Source organism: Microtus ochrogaster, unplaced genomic scaffold (assembly GCF_000317375.1).
Source record: "Microtus ochrogaster isolate Prairie Vole_2 unplaced genomic scaffold, MicOch1.0 UNK60, whole genome shotgun sequence".
Lineage (NCBI taxonomy): Eukaryota > Metazoa > Chordata > Mammalia > Rodentia > Cricetidae > Microtus > Microtus ochrogaster.
Genome location: NW_004949158.1, coordinates 1,163,512 through 1,179,683, shown reverse-complemented (window position 1 = coordinate 1,179,683; position 16,172 = coordinate 1,163,512). Strand labels below are relative to the sequence as shown.

Genomic DNA, 16,172 nt, shown 5'->3' with positions numbered 1-16,172 from the left:
GCCGGTGCAAGAGGAAAGAGCAAAGAAGCCACGTTACCAGGATTTCGATAATTAACTCTAAAGCAGAAGCTAAAACTCACTTGGCTTATTCACATTTTGGATAAAAACCCAATTAAGCAACTTCAAGGTGTTCCCAGAGCCCTGCCCCTCAGTCTCCTTGGAGGGGGAAAGTTGTAGAACCTTGGCGAGGGACAGAGCGAGCGCAGACTCCAGCCGGTCTGAGGAGGATACTTCCTCCCGGAAGTGACGCGAGTTCAATCCCAGCCCGGCTCTCCCAAACAAAAGGGATCCTGGGGCCCCGGGAGGAGCTGGGATGACTTTGGAGAAGCCCCGCCTCCAGTCTGCGCGAATTGGTGGCAGGGACGCAAGAACGAAGCTTCGATTGGCCGAAGCATCTGCCAGTCGCTGCCGCCGGCGGATGAGGGGGCGGGTCCTGGAAGGCTGGGGATGGGGAGCGGGCGGCGGAGGCGGCGGCGGGGAAGGATCCCGGAGAGCCGAGACCAGGTACGGAGCGCGGGCTCTGGGCCCGGCTGTGCTGGGGGCCGGTTCCCCAAGAAAGCCTCGTGGCCCGGAGCGTGGGTGACTTCCCGCAGCGGCCCCTGTCGCGGTAGGGCTGGTCCTCTAGGGGGCGGGGCCGCCACCTCCAGCTCCCGGGATTCCCCGAGGAGGCGCCGCGGCATCCTCGGGGGTCCTCGCGGCTGTTCATTGTCTCTCGCTTGCGTCCGCCCCTCAGCAGGGGTCCCCTCCTGTCCCGGTTCACGCCACTGTACGTCGTACCCAGCCCCAGCCTCGGAGAGGGACGGTGGGTTTAGTCTTCCAGGCTGCAGCCCCCACCCCCTATATTAGACCCCCACGAATTCCGGCAACCCTTCTCACACCTGTCCTTTCTCACAAGGGTGGAACCAGACTAGTGTTCTGCATAAGGTAAAAACGGCGTTTTCTTTATGAGGGATGAGCGAAAAAAAAAAAGAAAAAAGACTGGACCCAGACAGACATTTCCAACAGCCATAGCGGCCTTGCCCCCTTTTTTTAGCCCGTCCCATCCCCCAGCCTCTGATGCTCAGCATTGCTCCTGCATCCCCTCGGATCCAGTATTCTCTAGTCGAGTGTTGAGAACTGCCCGGCTTCTGGACGTTTTTAGAATGTGGCAGGTGAAATCATACATTACCTCCTGCCCGTCGCCCTTTGTACCTTCTTCACCCTCCTAGTTCTTGTGGGAGAAGCCAGCTTTTAGGGTGTTTTTAGGTTTGTGTTGCCTTTCGGTTTTGCTTCCCACCCGGTTTCTTCCCTGAGAACTCGATTGGAAAGCATCCGCATATTTCCTAGCGAGGTGGGTGTGTTAGCTATCAGCAGAGTTGGCCTTGTGTGGGTAGGAATGCAGCGTGTATTGTTTGACAGTCAGTGAATAATAGCATATTTTCAAATGAACCGGTGTTAAGGAGTCAATAAATGGCTCTGCACTAAGAATCCCCATCTCCCAGTTTGAAGTGGGCTGGTCCGTTGCTCAGGGAGACTGCAGTTAACCTTGAAGGTGTGTGGCAGGTTGAAACAAAAGACAGGAAGTATTTGAACAAAATTCAGGTTCAGTTGGCTAGGTTTATGATTAATCTGGTCCTTTGGCCTTTGAGTACTCTCTTGCCCTTCTTTTATAGTGGGATTTTACCCTAAAAGGAAACAAATACCCCTGCGGTGTGATTCTGCCATGCCAACATCATCAACCAAAATTTAGAGCATTAAAATAAAAGGTAGTTTTCAATTTCAGAGAGGGTAAATTAAGGCCTGGTGAATTCTGTGCTTGTGTAAAACTACCTAAGTGTCTCTGGAGTACCTGTGAAGACTTGCTCAAGTCATCAATGGTAAAGTACAAATGCCTTTTGCCTGATGTTAATGTCATCCCATCTCCAGTAATCACGTATGGCTCGCAGTACCGCCTATTAATTTTCCCATATTTTTAGCATTTTAAAAGTTTAATCTCGAGTTCGCGTTACTACTGGTTATTTATAGCTGGTAGCTGTGAGATGCGGGGTTGCAGTCACAGAGGGTGATTGTAGTGGCTGTTGTCGCTGAGGAGACTTCCCGAAGGTAATTATTTTTGAATAGTCAGGTTCCAAGGTTTCTGAGCCACTCTGGGGGCTTGCAGATCTGCTCTGTGATTGTTTCCAGATATGTAGTGAAAGGAAGCACAAAGGAGAAACTGTGTTCAGGGCCTCTCCAGCAAACACAGTTTACTGCTGTGGGCGGGAAGGATACATTATCCCAGCAATAGCAGGGGGAAAAAAAAATCTAGAAGCAGAACAGGAAATCCCCGAAAGATATATCTTATTACATGAGGAGAGAACAGAAAATAAACTAAGGTAGAAGACTTCAGGAATCCAAGGAGCAGTGATTGCCAGGGTCTTGATAAACAGAGAGGGAAAAGAAAATAAAGTCTGTTTGTGTTTTGGCACAATAAAAAAAAGACCTGTCTGATATACCTTTGCATCCTGAGGGTGTTTTGGTTTTGTTTTGGGTTTTGTTCTTTTAAATTGAGGTTGGGGCATTCAGTCTCACCATATTTCTGGAAGCTATGTGTGTAGCCCAGGGGGGTTTCCATGTCCTGTGTTGGAATTATAGCTGGCGCTACTGTGTTCAACTCTGGTGGAGCTCTTTCCTCTTGCCTTCTCAGTGTCTTTTTTTGGTCATGTTAGATGAAGAAAGGTGTTGTGTACAGATAATTTGTGTCTCTGTGTGTGTGTGTGTGTGTGTGTGTGTGTGTGTGTGTGTGTGTGTGCGCGCGTGTGTTTAATGGATTCCATTAAACTATCCTTTGAGGACATAAAGTCTGCTCTTGGTAACTTCCACAGTGCCTGATATGAACACTGAGTTTAGTTTAAAACTCTCACCGAAGGATCAAACCAGACAGATCATAAAGTGATAAAATATGGCAAATCTTGTTAGTTTGAAACATCTGCCTTCTTGTCTTCATGTAATTTGGTTCTTCCTTATCTGATACGATAGGGAATTGCCATATCTGAAGTGACTAAAATTTTGACTTTCCTATGGGAAAATATCTCTGGTGAGGTATTGTTTGTTCTTCTGTTATGAAATTTGAGCCAGACTTACAAACACGATGAGTCGTAGTCATTGTAAAGTTACGTATGTATAGAAATCTCATCTGATGGGGATGAAGTGGATTCTGGAGAACACAGTAGGAACTGTTGGTTATTTTTTATTTTAATTTCTGAGTATACTGGCTAGTTTTACGTCAGCTTCACAAAGCTCACGTCGTCTGGGAAGAAGGAATCTCAGTTGAGAAAATGCTCCCCCCAGAGTAGCCTGTGGGACAGCCTGTGCGGCATCTTCTTGATTGATTGATGATGGGTATGAGAGGGTCCAGCTCACTGTGGGTGGTGTCACATAGGGTCTGGGGGCCTGAGTGATGTAAGAAATCAGGCTGAGCAAGCCAGGAAGTAGCACTCCTCTGTGGTCTCTGCCTCAGTACCTCTGTCCAGGTTCCTGCCTTGAGTTCCTGCCCTGGCTTTTCCTCATTGGTGGGATGTGATTGGAGAATTGTAAGATGACATAACCCTTTCCTCCTAAAGTTGCTTTTGGCTGTAGTATGGTTAAAAGCACTTGTTTAATATACTATATAATATATAGAAACCCAAACTACAAAAGAGGTCTCCTTTAATTGTGGGTTGTTTGTGTGTGTGTGTGTGGTTTGTTTTTTTTTTTTTTTTTTTTTTTTTTTTTTAGTTTTTCGAGACAGGGTTTCTCTGTGTCTTTGGAGCCTGTCCTGGCACTAGCTCTTGTAGACCAGGCTGGCCTAGAACTCACAGAGATCTGCCTGCCTCTGCCTCCCGAGTGCTGGGATTAAAGGCGTGCGCCACCACTGCCTGGCCCTTTAATTGTTTTTTAGTGGATTTTTTTTTTCTTAGTTTTTCGAGACAGGGTTTCTCTGTGGTTTTGGAGCCTGTCCTGGAACTAGCTCTTGTAGACCAGGCTGGTCTCGAACTCACAGAGATCCGCCTGCCTCTGCCTCCCGAGTGCTGGGATTAAAGGCGTGCGCCACCATCGCCCGGCTTTAGTGGATTTTTCATTGATTAATTTTTTTTGTGCCTTTCTCTTAACCCTGTGCTGGGGCTTGAACCTCGGCCCTTCCACCTGAGCTTTACCTCCAACCTCAATTTGTGTGCTTTAACTTACCACTAAGTGTGTCAACGGCACAGGACATCAGGGGACTCTTAACACCATCTCCCTAGTCTGTTAGGAATTTGTGCCAAGTCAGAATCACATTGACGGTGCTGCCAGTTGGTTTGCTAACCAGAACTTGAATTCTTGGCTCTCTGTGGTATTTCTTAGAGGCTGCCATTGAACTGATGTTCAGTGGCATGAGGGAGAGAGATTATTTCTATATAGGAAAATTGTGATAGTGGTCTGTGGGGTTGGCCCCCAGGAGCGGCTTGCCAGCCTGCTTTTAAAGGCTGTTTTTAATTCCTGAATGTTTTCAGTCAGTAACTGAAAATCAAGTGCCAACTTTTAGTTCAGAGCTCTCTCAATGGCTGTTTCCTACATGAGGCAACTCGATAAGTTCACACATCGGAATGTAAGATTGACTGTGAACCTACCAAGGTGTGTCATGTAGGAAAGTCATTATTAGCACTTGGCATTTGAGTCAGAGAAGTTTATCATGCACACATTCTGCTCTATGGAGGCTGAGGCAGGGGGCTGTCCTTTGAGACCACCTTAGTCAAAAAAGAAAGCAAGAAGTGGAATAGTATTTGTTGATTGGCTTCGTTTTAAATTTGTCTGTAAATAGGTATGATTTGGGCTGAAGAGATAGATGCTCGGTGGTTAAGAGCACTGTTTCTCTCGCAGAGGACCCAGGTTCAATCCCAGCACCCAGAGGAAGGCTCACAACCATCTTTAGTTTAGTTCCAGTCCCTGTTTTTTTGAAACAGGGTGTGCTCTTTGTAACAGTCCTGACTCTCCTGGAACTCGCTTTGTAGACCAGACTGGCCTCAAACTCACAGAGATCCTCCTGCCTCTGCCTCCTGAGTGCTGGGATTAAAGGCGTGCGCCACTGCCACCCGGCAAGCTTTGCTTTTTAAATGCTGCCATCCTGCATCTTTTATAAATGGTTTTGTGGGTGCTGTGCTTACTGTACGGGTTGTGTCTTCTATAAGATTTAAGAGATTTTCAATGATAATTTTGATTTAAAGTATTTTCCTTATTTTTGAAGGCTACCTCCCCTGTTAGTCCAAAAATAAGGAAAGATTTTAGGAACGGGCGAGAAAGGGAAATTGAGAATGATTGTGGGGGATGGCAAGGGAAGGGTTTGGGAACTGAAGACAGGACTTCAGACGTCCTTGAAGTAAAGAATACTATAAGACGGCCTCTACTTGAAAAGTGGATCCAAAAGATGAGTCAAGTGCAGAGCCAGAGCGTCCCATCTAAGCGTGCCTTGCCGGTAAAGGTATTTTGTTAGAGCCACTATATATGTATATATACATATGTCTATATATATATGTATTCACGATTGTTAGTAAATTTAATAGAAACTAGAAAGGGAAAATTAGGGAGCACAAGATGATGGAGTTTAGAGACAAAACCCTGAGACTCCAGATTCTTAGCCTATTGGGCATTTAAAAGCATGGGGCCTTGTATGGAGCCCAGGAGATGGGGGAAGGGGCAGAAAGGAAAGAGAGAATAAGTTGCTTTAACAAGGCATAAGGGGCTGGGGAGTTGGCTCAGTCAGTTAGGTGCTTGACTGCATAAGCTTGAGGAGTCAGTGTTCTGACCCGCAGCACCCTCATGCACAGCCTGTGCTGCTGCAAGCCTGTGAGCTCAGCCCTGGGGGACCGGCGATCAGAGGATCCCTGGGGCTTGCGACCCGCCAGCCTTGCCAGTCAGGAAGTACCAGCTGTCTCAGAAAATATGGTGGAGAGCAATGTAGGAGATACCTGTTGCTGACCTTTGGCCTCCACTTGCATGCCCATTTGCACACATCCAAGCATCACACATGCGCACACAAGAAGGGAAATAGATAGGGATTGCAGATAGGAAGGAATAAAAGGTACAGAAAACACAGCGGCAGGGAAGTGGCAGGAAGAGCGCTACTGAAGGCGTGAGGGAAGCCGTGCTGCTGATTCTCCTAGCTAGTCCTTGGTGTTGGTGGGTACACGGGAGTGAAAGCAGAGCAGTCTAGTTATTCTTTACCCCACCCGGGAAAAGAACCGTGTACATGGCAGGCACACACTCTGCTCCTGAGCTGTGTACCCACCCCTCATTTTTCTTTCTTCCTTTTTTTTTTTTTTTTTTGATTTGAGACCAAGTTTCACTAAATAATTGCCCCAGCTTGAACTCTTTATGTAGTCCAGACAGTCCTCGACATTGAGATCCTCTGGTCTCGGACTCGCGAGTAGCTGGGATTGTGGGTCTGTGCCACCAGGCCAGGCTATAGTCTCATTTGAACTGACTTAGTATCTGAGGACACAGATCTGGTCCTGTATGTCAGCTTTACCCCTTGTCTTTAAAGACACCAAAATAGATTTCTTTAGGAGCCATTTCCTGAGACCTTGCGTCTCAGCACACTAGCCGACTCCCACTGGTTCCTCTTGGGGGGCTGCTTGGTTCTTAGTCAGCATGTCTCATTTTGTAGTCATCATTTCCCCACTAAAACCAGTTCCCGTTCTAACATCCCTGTTTCTGTTGACCGCATTGTCATTGGTCACCCAGTCTCTAAACCTCTGCTGGATTTGGATTATTTCCCCATTAAGCTCCCTAAATGGAATTGGTCTCCAAGTCACTGTGCGTAAATCCCTCCCGCTTCCTCCTCCTCTTTCCACCAGACGGAACAGCTGTCCGCAGAGTTCAGAATTGCGAAACCCGTAAGCAGATGTGTAAGTGGATGAATTGATAAAATAGAGTGGGATAGCTGCTCCCGAGTTCAGAGCTGGGTTCGTGGCTATTACATGTCTAATGTCAAAATCAGCTGTGATAGCTTTAGCAGCCCTGTTTCTCAGCCATTACAAGTTGAAAGCTGTAACTTGTTTAAACGCTGTACAGTTTCACTAGAAGCAGAGACACGCTTTTCCTTTCCATTGCAGACTGCACAAGGGTCTGGTGGAGGTGGAGGAGTGTCCTTCCGTGTTCCCAAGTAGTGTGCAGCTATCATCATAGGCTGAGACATGTGTGGGGCATGTCCCTAAACTGACATTTTTGGGAACTCGAGATGCCCTCTCCTCCTTGGAGCAGGTCAACCTCCTGAGTTGGGTTAAAGAATAAATACATTTATTTTCATCTGTAAATTAGACATGTGAAAGATAGACAGTGATGTTCTATTGGAAAAAATAAATAAACAAATAAAATAATGTCCTGTCCTTGTAGGTGTTAGTATTCAGGCATCTGTACTGGCCTGACCATGGGGTATACATCCTCAGCTGTAGCCACTAAGAGCACCTCCTGTGCTCATTCAATGCGGTCCCTTTTAAAAGGGCCCTGCCCACCTCCCACCCCTCCCCTTCTCTCCCCCTCCCCATCCGTCTGTCCCTCCCCCTCCCCTCCTTTTCCCTCCTCTCTTTCTCTTCTGTCCCCAGAGACCAGTCTTCCCTGTCACCCCCTTTTCCCATTCAGTTTGCCCCAATTAAAAAAACCCTCCACCTGAGGTCCATCCCATGGCACCTTTCTCTCCCGTGCATCTTTTTTTAAATTACAGCAGTAGTTGGACTTGGATGTTCTTTGATGCAAAGTGAGAACTGACAGCCACAGGCACTAGTTCATGGAGTCCACACAGCCTCCTGCTAGAATGTATGTCATCCTGTTTTCTACATGAAGAGCTACAGCTCAGATGGTAAATGGACCAGAGGCAGCTTGAAACCCCAGTTGTCAGGCTCCAAAGTCCATGCTCTCTCTCCGGTTCAGAGCACTGTCTCCCATGAGGATGATTTCCCCTGAAGGACTGGAGCAGAAGACATTGCTGCTTGCTCATAATAGTCAGGTGGCAACAGATTGTTAAAACTAGGCTCGTGTGGAGGTTTTCAGAGTCCAGGGAAAGGCACGAGCACAGTTCAGACAACGTGACTGTGGCAGTTAGTCCTCCAAACTGCTGGTGTGTCTCTGCAATCCCCATGGAGCTGGTGACTTCATCTCCTGCAGCTACTGAGGGTTTTTCCATCCAGGCCGCCTCAAGAATTGTGACCCATGAAACATCTTACTGAAAATGAAATCAACCTACACAACCATTGTTCCCTTGTTCTGGTTTTGTCAGAAGAGTGGAATTTTGGGGGACTCTGATAGCTAAAATAGACAAGTTAGACTAGAATCTTGTTATAATTTCATTTAAACTAACTAGCAAGTATGAAAACCAAATTCTGATAATCTGATGTTTAAAGATATGTGTCTTTTCTTAAAATTTCAATGAAAAATGTTTTGTTAAAACTTAATAATTTTTAGTTCCAGGACAGGAACCAAAAGCTACGGAGAAACCCTGTCTCAAAAAATCCAAAAAAGAAAAAAAAAACTTAATAATTTTCATTCACACCCGGGTGTTCCAGAAACTAAAATTATGTGGTCTTCTGTGGGCGAGAAAAGTGAAAGGGTGTGAACAGATACTCAGGTAAACAGACCTGGCTTCTTGTTTTGTTTTTGAAGCTGGGTCTTACTATGTAGTCCTGGCTTGCCTTGAACTTGTAGAAATCCTCTTTCCTCAGCCTCCTGCATGCTGGGATTACAGCTGTGCACCCATGCCCAGTCAGAAGGCCTGTTGTTGATAGCTTTGTCTTGGCATCCTCAAACAGACGGAGAGATGCTTGTTTACAGACAGCTGCTCCTCAGTGCACATGTACTCCTGCTGACAACATGTCAGAGAAATAACGAGAGAGACAGACGCACAGACACACACACAGAAGACCCTAAGAACCAAACCAAAACTTAATCACAGTGTCCGAAAGAGCGAGGTAGAGGAGATTTCAGAGATGAGTAAGTAGGGCTAGCAGGATGGCCCAGTGGGTAAGGACATTTGCTGCGGTCAGTCCTGGGCCCAACATGTTAAAGAACCATTTCTGGCAGGTTGTCTTCAGAACTCCACACTGATGCCATGGCATGTGCACGTGCACGTGCGCACACACAACAAATAAGTAAATATAATAAATTGTAATGCGCAGTGCTAGACCTGGTTCTCTTTAGCTGTGCCGTATGCTCAGTCCTTGTTTGTAAATGAGGGGCTGAATTAGATTATTTTTGAGGCCCCATCACCTAAGGCTCATAAAGTGAGATTAGCTGTGAATAGTGGTTTTTTTTTTTTTTTTTGGTTTTTCGTGACAGGGTTTCTCTGTGGTTTTGGAGCCTGTCCTGGAACTAGCTCTTGTAGACCAGGCTGGTCTCGAACTCACAGAGATCCGCCTGCCTCTGCCTCCCGAGTGCTGGGATTAAAGGCGTGCGCCACCACCGCCCGGCAAATAGTGGTTTTCAAGAAAACCCTGGAGTCAGGTTTACTGGGTTCAAATCCCTTTTCTTCCACATACTGGCTATGAGACTGAGCAAGTCCTTCAGCCACAGTGCCTCAACTTGGCCGTTTTTAACTGGGATTGCAGTGGTGTGTTGTTGAGGGGTGTGACTTCTGTGATAATATTCCTGGGCCTGCCCTGGGGTATGGCTGTTGTAACAAGTGACACTCCATTGGAGAAAACATTTTCTTTCCCCTCCCCCCACATCAGGTGTCAATTGCAAATATCTAAAAAGACCGGGAATGGGACCTGTGTCCACTTTCCTTTCTCCATGCCGAAATTTTCTCCTGCTTGAACCTGCACAGGTCTTGAGGTGCTCCTGGAGTCTGTTAGTCTTGTTAATCAGTCCTGTTGGGTCTGATGACTGTTGCCTTGGAGTCTTCCTCACCTCTGCCTCATGTCTGCCCACGTGGATCGCGGAGCCTGTGGGGAGAGGTTTGATAGACATCTCATTTAGGACGGAGTGCTCACGCCTCTTACTCTAATGCTGCACGCAGTGGTGACCTCATTTTACCTTAATTGCCTCTCTCAAGTCTCTGGGGCTGGAAAATGGCTCACTGGTCCAGCACTTGCCTAACAAGTTCAAGGCCCCAGGTTCAACCACCAGTCCTGGAGAAAAAGAAAAAAGGAAGGCGGGGGAGGGGGAGCGTTCCTTGTGTCTTCAGGTGTAATCACATTCTCAGAGGCTGGATGTAAGAGTCAACAGGAGTGTGGAGTAAGGGCTCAGCCCATTAACATATAGGAATGGAAATAGTCTTGTAATGATATCTTCAGCTGAAAAAAAGCTTGGTTTATAGTATGGTTAATTAAGTTTATATTACGTAATAGTTTAAAATGAAATTGTATTTTGCACCTTGACGTTAGAAATTTTTAAACGCTTTGGGGGGGGGGGTATTTTGAGACAGGGCTTCTCTGTAGCTTTGATGCCTGTCCTGGAACAAGCTCTTGTAGACCAGGCTGGCCTCGAATTCGCAGAGATCTGCCTTCCTTTGCCTCCCGAGTGTTGGGATTAAAGGCATGCACCACCACTGCCCAGCTTCTAAAAACCGCTTTTTAAAACAAATCAGAAAATCGTTTTGTTAAAGCATGTTGACATGATTTCTTCCCTGTTCAGGTCCTAAAACACATTAAAAGGGGGCGGAACCGTTTAGAGAATTGTTACTGTCTTACCAGAGAGGAGCAGAAGTTTTTAATCTTTTGACATAGTCTAACATGCCAGTACTTTTCACCTCCTAACCGTGTGTCTGTGCCCACATTTAGGTTTGATAGCTTTAAACAGTATTTCATGTTCATTTTCTTAATATCTCATGTATACTGGTTTTCTGTTATTTGGTTTGGTTTAGTTTGGTTTTGATTTTTAATTTTGTTTCTAGAAAGGTCTGGGTTAATGTAGGCAGGCCTTGACTCCAGTAGGCGGTCATGCCCAGGCTGGCCTTGAATGTTTTATCCTCCTGCCTCCCACTTCCCAGGTGCTGGGATAATAGGTCTGCACAGCCATGCCCGGGTGTACACTGGATTTTTAAAGTAGTGTACTGTTTAGTGGACAGATTCAAAGTGCCTATGTTTGTGTATTATCTCTTTGAGTTTTAAGAAGTAACTGACCCATATTTTGGTTTAATGCAAATATATTTGAAGCTACATAATTGGAACAAATTTATTTTATATATCCGGTCATATCTAATTACTGATTCTAAAATCACATTGAATGGCCTATGAGGCAGTTTTAGCCCAAGTATGAGTTATTTAAATTGGATTATTTGAGTGTATAACAAAATGATCTCCTAGTAAAATAACTGAATTTTTAGAAAATTGAGTTGTTCTTTTTTCTTTTTCTTTTTTTGTTTTTGAGGTCACACTGTCAAGAACTAAGACTCATCTAAAATGTTGATTTTTTTTTAATCCATGTTCCTTATTACTAACTACTTAGAGAGTAAACCTTCCCTTGATACACCCAGATACTAGACACAAACATTTTACCTGTGCTCCGCCCTGCCCCGCCCTGCCCTGCCTTGTTACTTACAGGGCTGTAAAAGCTGTTTGGGGTGTTTCTTTTTCTGCCACCTCGCCTCTCTGTGGTAAAAGGGCAGTTGTGCCTGTTGTCCTACAAAATTAGTTCAGTTCCAGGGCGCAGGCCTCGTCGAGAAGCAGGAAACCAGTGAGAACCAGAATGAGCGGAGCTTTGGTGTTCCTCAGAGACAGGAAGGTTGGGAACAAAGTGAGCAGATCGCAGCAATGTATTTCCCAGGCAGAATCAGCAGGGCAGTCTAGGAGGCTGTTTGGGTGTGTGAACGAGGGTGTAGCACTCCCTCCTCCCTAATACCCATAACTCCTCCTGATTGTTGTCACATTTAGGCCAGACACACCTTTAGTCTCAGTGCTTGAGGAGTTAAAGCAAAGGGGTAAATTCATAGCAAGACCCCATCTCTAAAAGGAAAAGGAGGCCTGCATGCACTCGGGAGGCAGAGGTAGGTGGATCTTTTGAGTTCAAGACTAGCCTGTTTTACATAGTGAGTTCCAGACCGGCCTGGGCTATGTAGTAAGACTGCCTCAAAAGACAGACAGGAAAAAACAAAAGAGAGAAGTCTGTTTAGTGAAGACTCACAATCTCGGCTGTTAGCTGGAGAAGCCGGAAGGAGCCTGTGACAGGTATGCTGAGCAAGCTTGTTTGAAATCACCTACCGTAACGTAAATAAAGTCTCATGCTTAGTCTTTAAGTGGGCTTATTTTTGCAGGGCATTGAAATACTTGTAACATTTTTATTGTGTGTGTTTCTATGTATTTTTATTAAGAAAACTCTGAAGTTTAGTGCACTGTCAGCCGGCACTGGAATCTGTCCAGACAACATGTGCACAAGTGGTTTTTCTTTCCGATTCATAGGCTCTCGCATTCCTTAGACAGAGTGGGGGTAAACTCGGGCAGACTGGGCCTTGGAGGGGTCTGCTGGAAAGAACAAGCTGGGCATCTGGTTGGCATGATCCTGTCTTTCAAAGTCACTTCATGGATGGTGTCAGTGACAAGTAACAGCTCACTTGGAAAACAGAGCAGCCGATAGCCTGTAGTATAGCGTGGCATATGCACCCAAAACCTGGCAACAATGATTCAAATGAGTGACAGCCTATTTCTGAAAACCTTGAGCTATGTAATTCTGTCCATATACTGGTAGAAATTGCTGGAATAGCTTAGTTAGTGTTTGCCTGCGTGCTATTGGTCTTCTACTCTTGACTGTGTGATAGACCCAAACTTTCTCTTCTAACTTGGGAGGTTCAGAGTTTAACTGTTGACTCAGTAAATAAATTGGAATAAATTGAATAAAATTAAAGATCCCCATTTCCTTTTTCTTCTTGGGTTTTTTATTTCATTTTTTTCAAGTTTTCATACATGTATATATTATGTGTTGAGCCTGACTCCCTATGTCCCCATTCCCCTATCCTCCTACCCTCCCTTTTCTGACTCCACTCCTTTCCCAGTGCCCCGTTTTTTCTCTGGTCAATTTCACTTCTTGCATATTGAGGGGTGTGTGTATCTTTTTTTTTTTTTAACTATAGCTTAGTACCATTGGGGAAATATAAGCAAAACCATTTGTTTGTAAGTCAGCATTTAATGTGTAGACATGATGGGAAAATAGAAGCTGGCAGTGTTTGGTCATCCTTGTAAACAGTGGGAAAGGTCACAGCTTGGTTTGTTTCTTTGTGGTTGTCAGGAAGTGAGATGAGACGTTTTCTTACACAGATTTGGCAGGTGGAACATTTTGGTTGTGATTATGTTCTGAGTGCATTGTGGCATCGTGCGTGACTCATACTGTCTGTTGCTCAGGCTTTTGTCGATCCAGGGAAAGTGAGTATCCAATGCCCTTGACGAGTTAGTCCTTAGAGTGGCCCTGGACATCAGAAGAGATTCTGGATGCCAGAGGCTGAAGCGAGAGGATCAGCATCGGAGTTTGAGGTCCCCCAGGCTCTGTAGCAAGCCCCTGTCTTAGAAGAAAAGGGGGGCGGGTTTCATTAGCTCCCACCCTCCATGATTACATTAGCAGCCTGGAGCCATCAGACCTTACCAGCTGTGGTCCTATTGGCCACCAATGGGGCTCACTACACTGTTCATAGTGTGGTCTCAAAGACAGTGAACTTCTTGTTTTGCAGTGTTGGACACTTTTCTACCATGCTGACGGCATTTTAAATATCTGTCAATTTTCCAAAATTTTGACTGAAGGAAATCTCTAAGACTTTGTTCCAGAGGACGCAAGTGCAGCCACCAATACCAGGTCAGTGTCACCTCTCCACCCACAGATTCACCACTGCCGTACTAAATCATAATGCAGCTTGGATGTCTCTAATTCAGACAAGATTTTATGGTAAGAAGATTATAATGTATATTGAGAATAGAATTTTGGTGGCAATTGCATTGATTCTGTAAATTGCTTTCGGTAAGAGTCATTCTCATGATATCAACTCTGCCAACCCATGAACACACAAGATCTGTCTATCTTCCAGAGTCGTCTTCAGTTATTCTTCAGTGTTCCAGCACTTTCCCTGTAGAAATAGTTTACTTCCCGGCTAGGTTTACTCCCAGGCATTTTAGTTTTACCCGTTTTTTGAAGCTACTGTGAATAGGGCTGATCTCCTGAGTCCTTTCTCATGGTGTTTGCCACGGGCACATGGGAAAGGTGCTGTTTTCTACTGGTTTTGTATTCTCCTACTTTGCTGAGTGTTTACCAGTTCTAAGAGGTGTTTTCAGTCAACCTGTTTAACAAGCTCACATTTCTCCAAGGATCTGCTAAATAGTGTGGCACCAACTCTAGCTACTGCCTCGGAACACACGCAGGTAGAAGGCAGTGGTTCTACCAGCCATGAAGGGTCTCCTTCCCGGGAACACTGCACACGACTCCGCAGCTTCCAAGGGAGGACGCACACTACCTTCCTTCCATTTTATACCTCAACTGTAACTGCCATGGCTTTTCTTTGGAGTGACAGCAACACGGTGAATTCATATACTATCCTTATTCTTCAATTGAAAGCTCAGAGGCACTCAGAGAAGCCACTCACTCGCCTTCAGGGCTGCTGTGCTCAAGTGACGGAGACCATGCACAGATGTGTACTTCAGTGTGTCACCAGAGCACGTTCTAGCATGTAGTCCTCAACATAACCTCAGCTCTAAATGCTAACTTCCTGTTAGTGAGGTCCAGTGAGGCTCACAGTAGCATTAAAGACTATGTGCCATAAGTTACTGTTGGGGGGGATGACGACAAAGAACACAATCTCAATTAGAAACCCCCAACAATTAATAAACCTGTCTATCAGTCCTGCCTTAAGCGACATAGGGCACAACAAAGAACCCAAGTCTTTGAGGCCAGTGCCAGGTCTGCATCTTCCTATTTGAATGACTGGGAGACTTCCTCCTCCAGATGGACAGGGCGGTGGGGCTTTAGAAAGCTTTACTGGAAGACGGCCAGAGCTGTTTCAAGGACCAAGTTCCTTCCTTGTTTTTTCCTTTTCTTTTTTTTTTTTTTTTTTGAGATAGGGTCTTTCTCTGAAGTCCAGACTAGCCTTGAACTGACAACAAGCAGTCTTCCTGTCTCGGCCTCTCCGGTGCTCAGAGTACAAGCATAAAGCACTACACCTCGATCAATGACTTTAAATAAAAATTTAATAGCTTACCTACTCCTTATTTTGTGCGGATGTGGGGAGGGCAACGCGCGTGCCATGGCGTGCACAGGGAAGTCAGGCAGCAACATTCAGGAGCCAGCTTTCTCCTTTACCTTCCGTTCCAGGGATCAAACCTAGGTCATCAGGCTTGGGCAGCAAGTGATTTTATTCAATGAACCATCTCAATGGTCCTGATTGAGTAATTATTATTTTTGACTTGTTTTATTATTTATGTATATATGTACATCTGTGCTATGTGCGCCCGAGTGTGGGTGCCATTAAAGGTCAGACGAGAGCATCAAATCCCCTGAGGCTGGAGTTAACCTGTAGTTGTCACCCACCAAGCTCAGGTTCTGTAAAAGAACAACAAACACTCGTATTTTCCCCTGACCTTGAGCTCACAGAGTTTGGCCTGGCCTCTGTCTCCTGAACTTGGGGATTGAAGGCACTTGCCACCACACCCAGCTGTGCAACAAGCACTCCTAAGCCCTGAGCTATCTCCCTGGTGGTTTCGGTCTCAAACAGACCTAAAGAAGGCGTTGGACGAGCTGCCCCTCCACAGTCCTGACCACACCCCCCAGGGCGCTAGGAGTGAAGCTGGGTGAGGAATTAACACCACTGAGCAGTGCAGGCTCCTTCCCCTGGTTTCATACTCTTGCTTCCCTCCCCAAGATCAGAAGGTAGAAGGAGATCCTTCCATGCTCTTCCTCTTCCCTCGATGCAAAGAAGGCACACCACAGTACCAAAGGAGCAGAGCAGAGCAACGGCCAGACAAGCACCCAGGCCAGGCAGCAGCAACACCCTCAATGACTGCTCTTGTTACTCCCTTTTCTTCAATATTTTTGGAGTCTTTAAATATTTTTGTTTAGAGGTCTAAAACTATGACTACAAGTCGAGTGCCAGTGAGTAAAACACATGGGGCCACTGACAGTGCACAGTGCCAGAGAGTAAAACACAGTAAAACACAGGGGGCCACAGAGAGTGCACAGTGCCAGAGAGTAAAACACGGGGGGCCACTGACAGTGCACAGTGCCAGAGAGTAAAACAC

General features: G+C 45.9%; 1 protein-coding gene across 3 annotated transcripts in view; it reads left to right on the top strand.

The window, feature by feature from the left end:
- The first annotated feature begins 455 nt into the window (after nucleotides 1-455).
- The window catches only part of Cttnbp2nl (CTTNBP2 N-terminal like), a 48,977-nt gene continuing 33,260 nt past the window's right edge, over nucleotides 456-16,172 (top strand). Inside the window, exons 1-2 of one of the 3 annotated variants that reach the window (XM_005369778.2) lie at nucleotides 456-504; nucleotides 13,622-13,743. The gene's annotated coding sequence lies outside the window, so the exon portion shown is untranslated. Of the gene's footprint in view, nucleotides 505-11,769; nucleotides 11,951-12,043; nucleotides 12,132-13,621; nucleotides 13,744-16,172 lie in introns of those variants that run through there. The other 2 variants (XM_013354692.2, XM_026777369.1) reach the window with 2 other exon arrangements.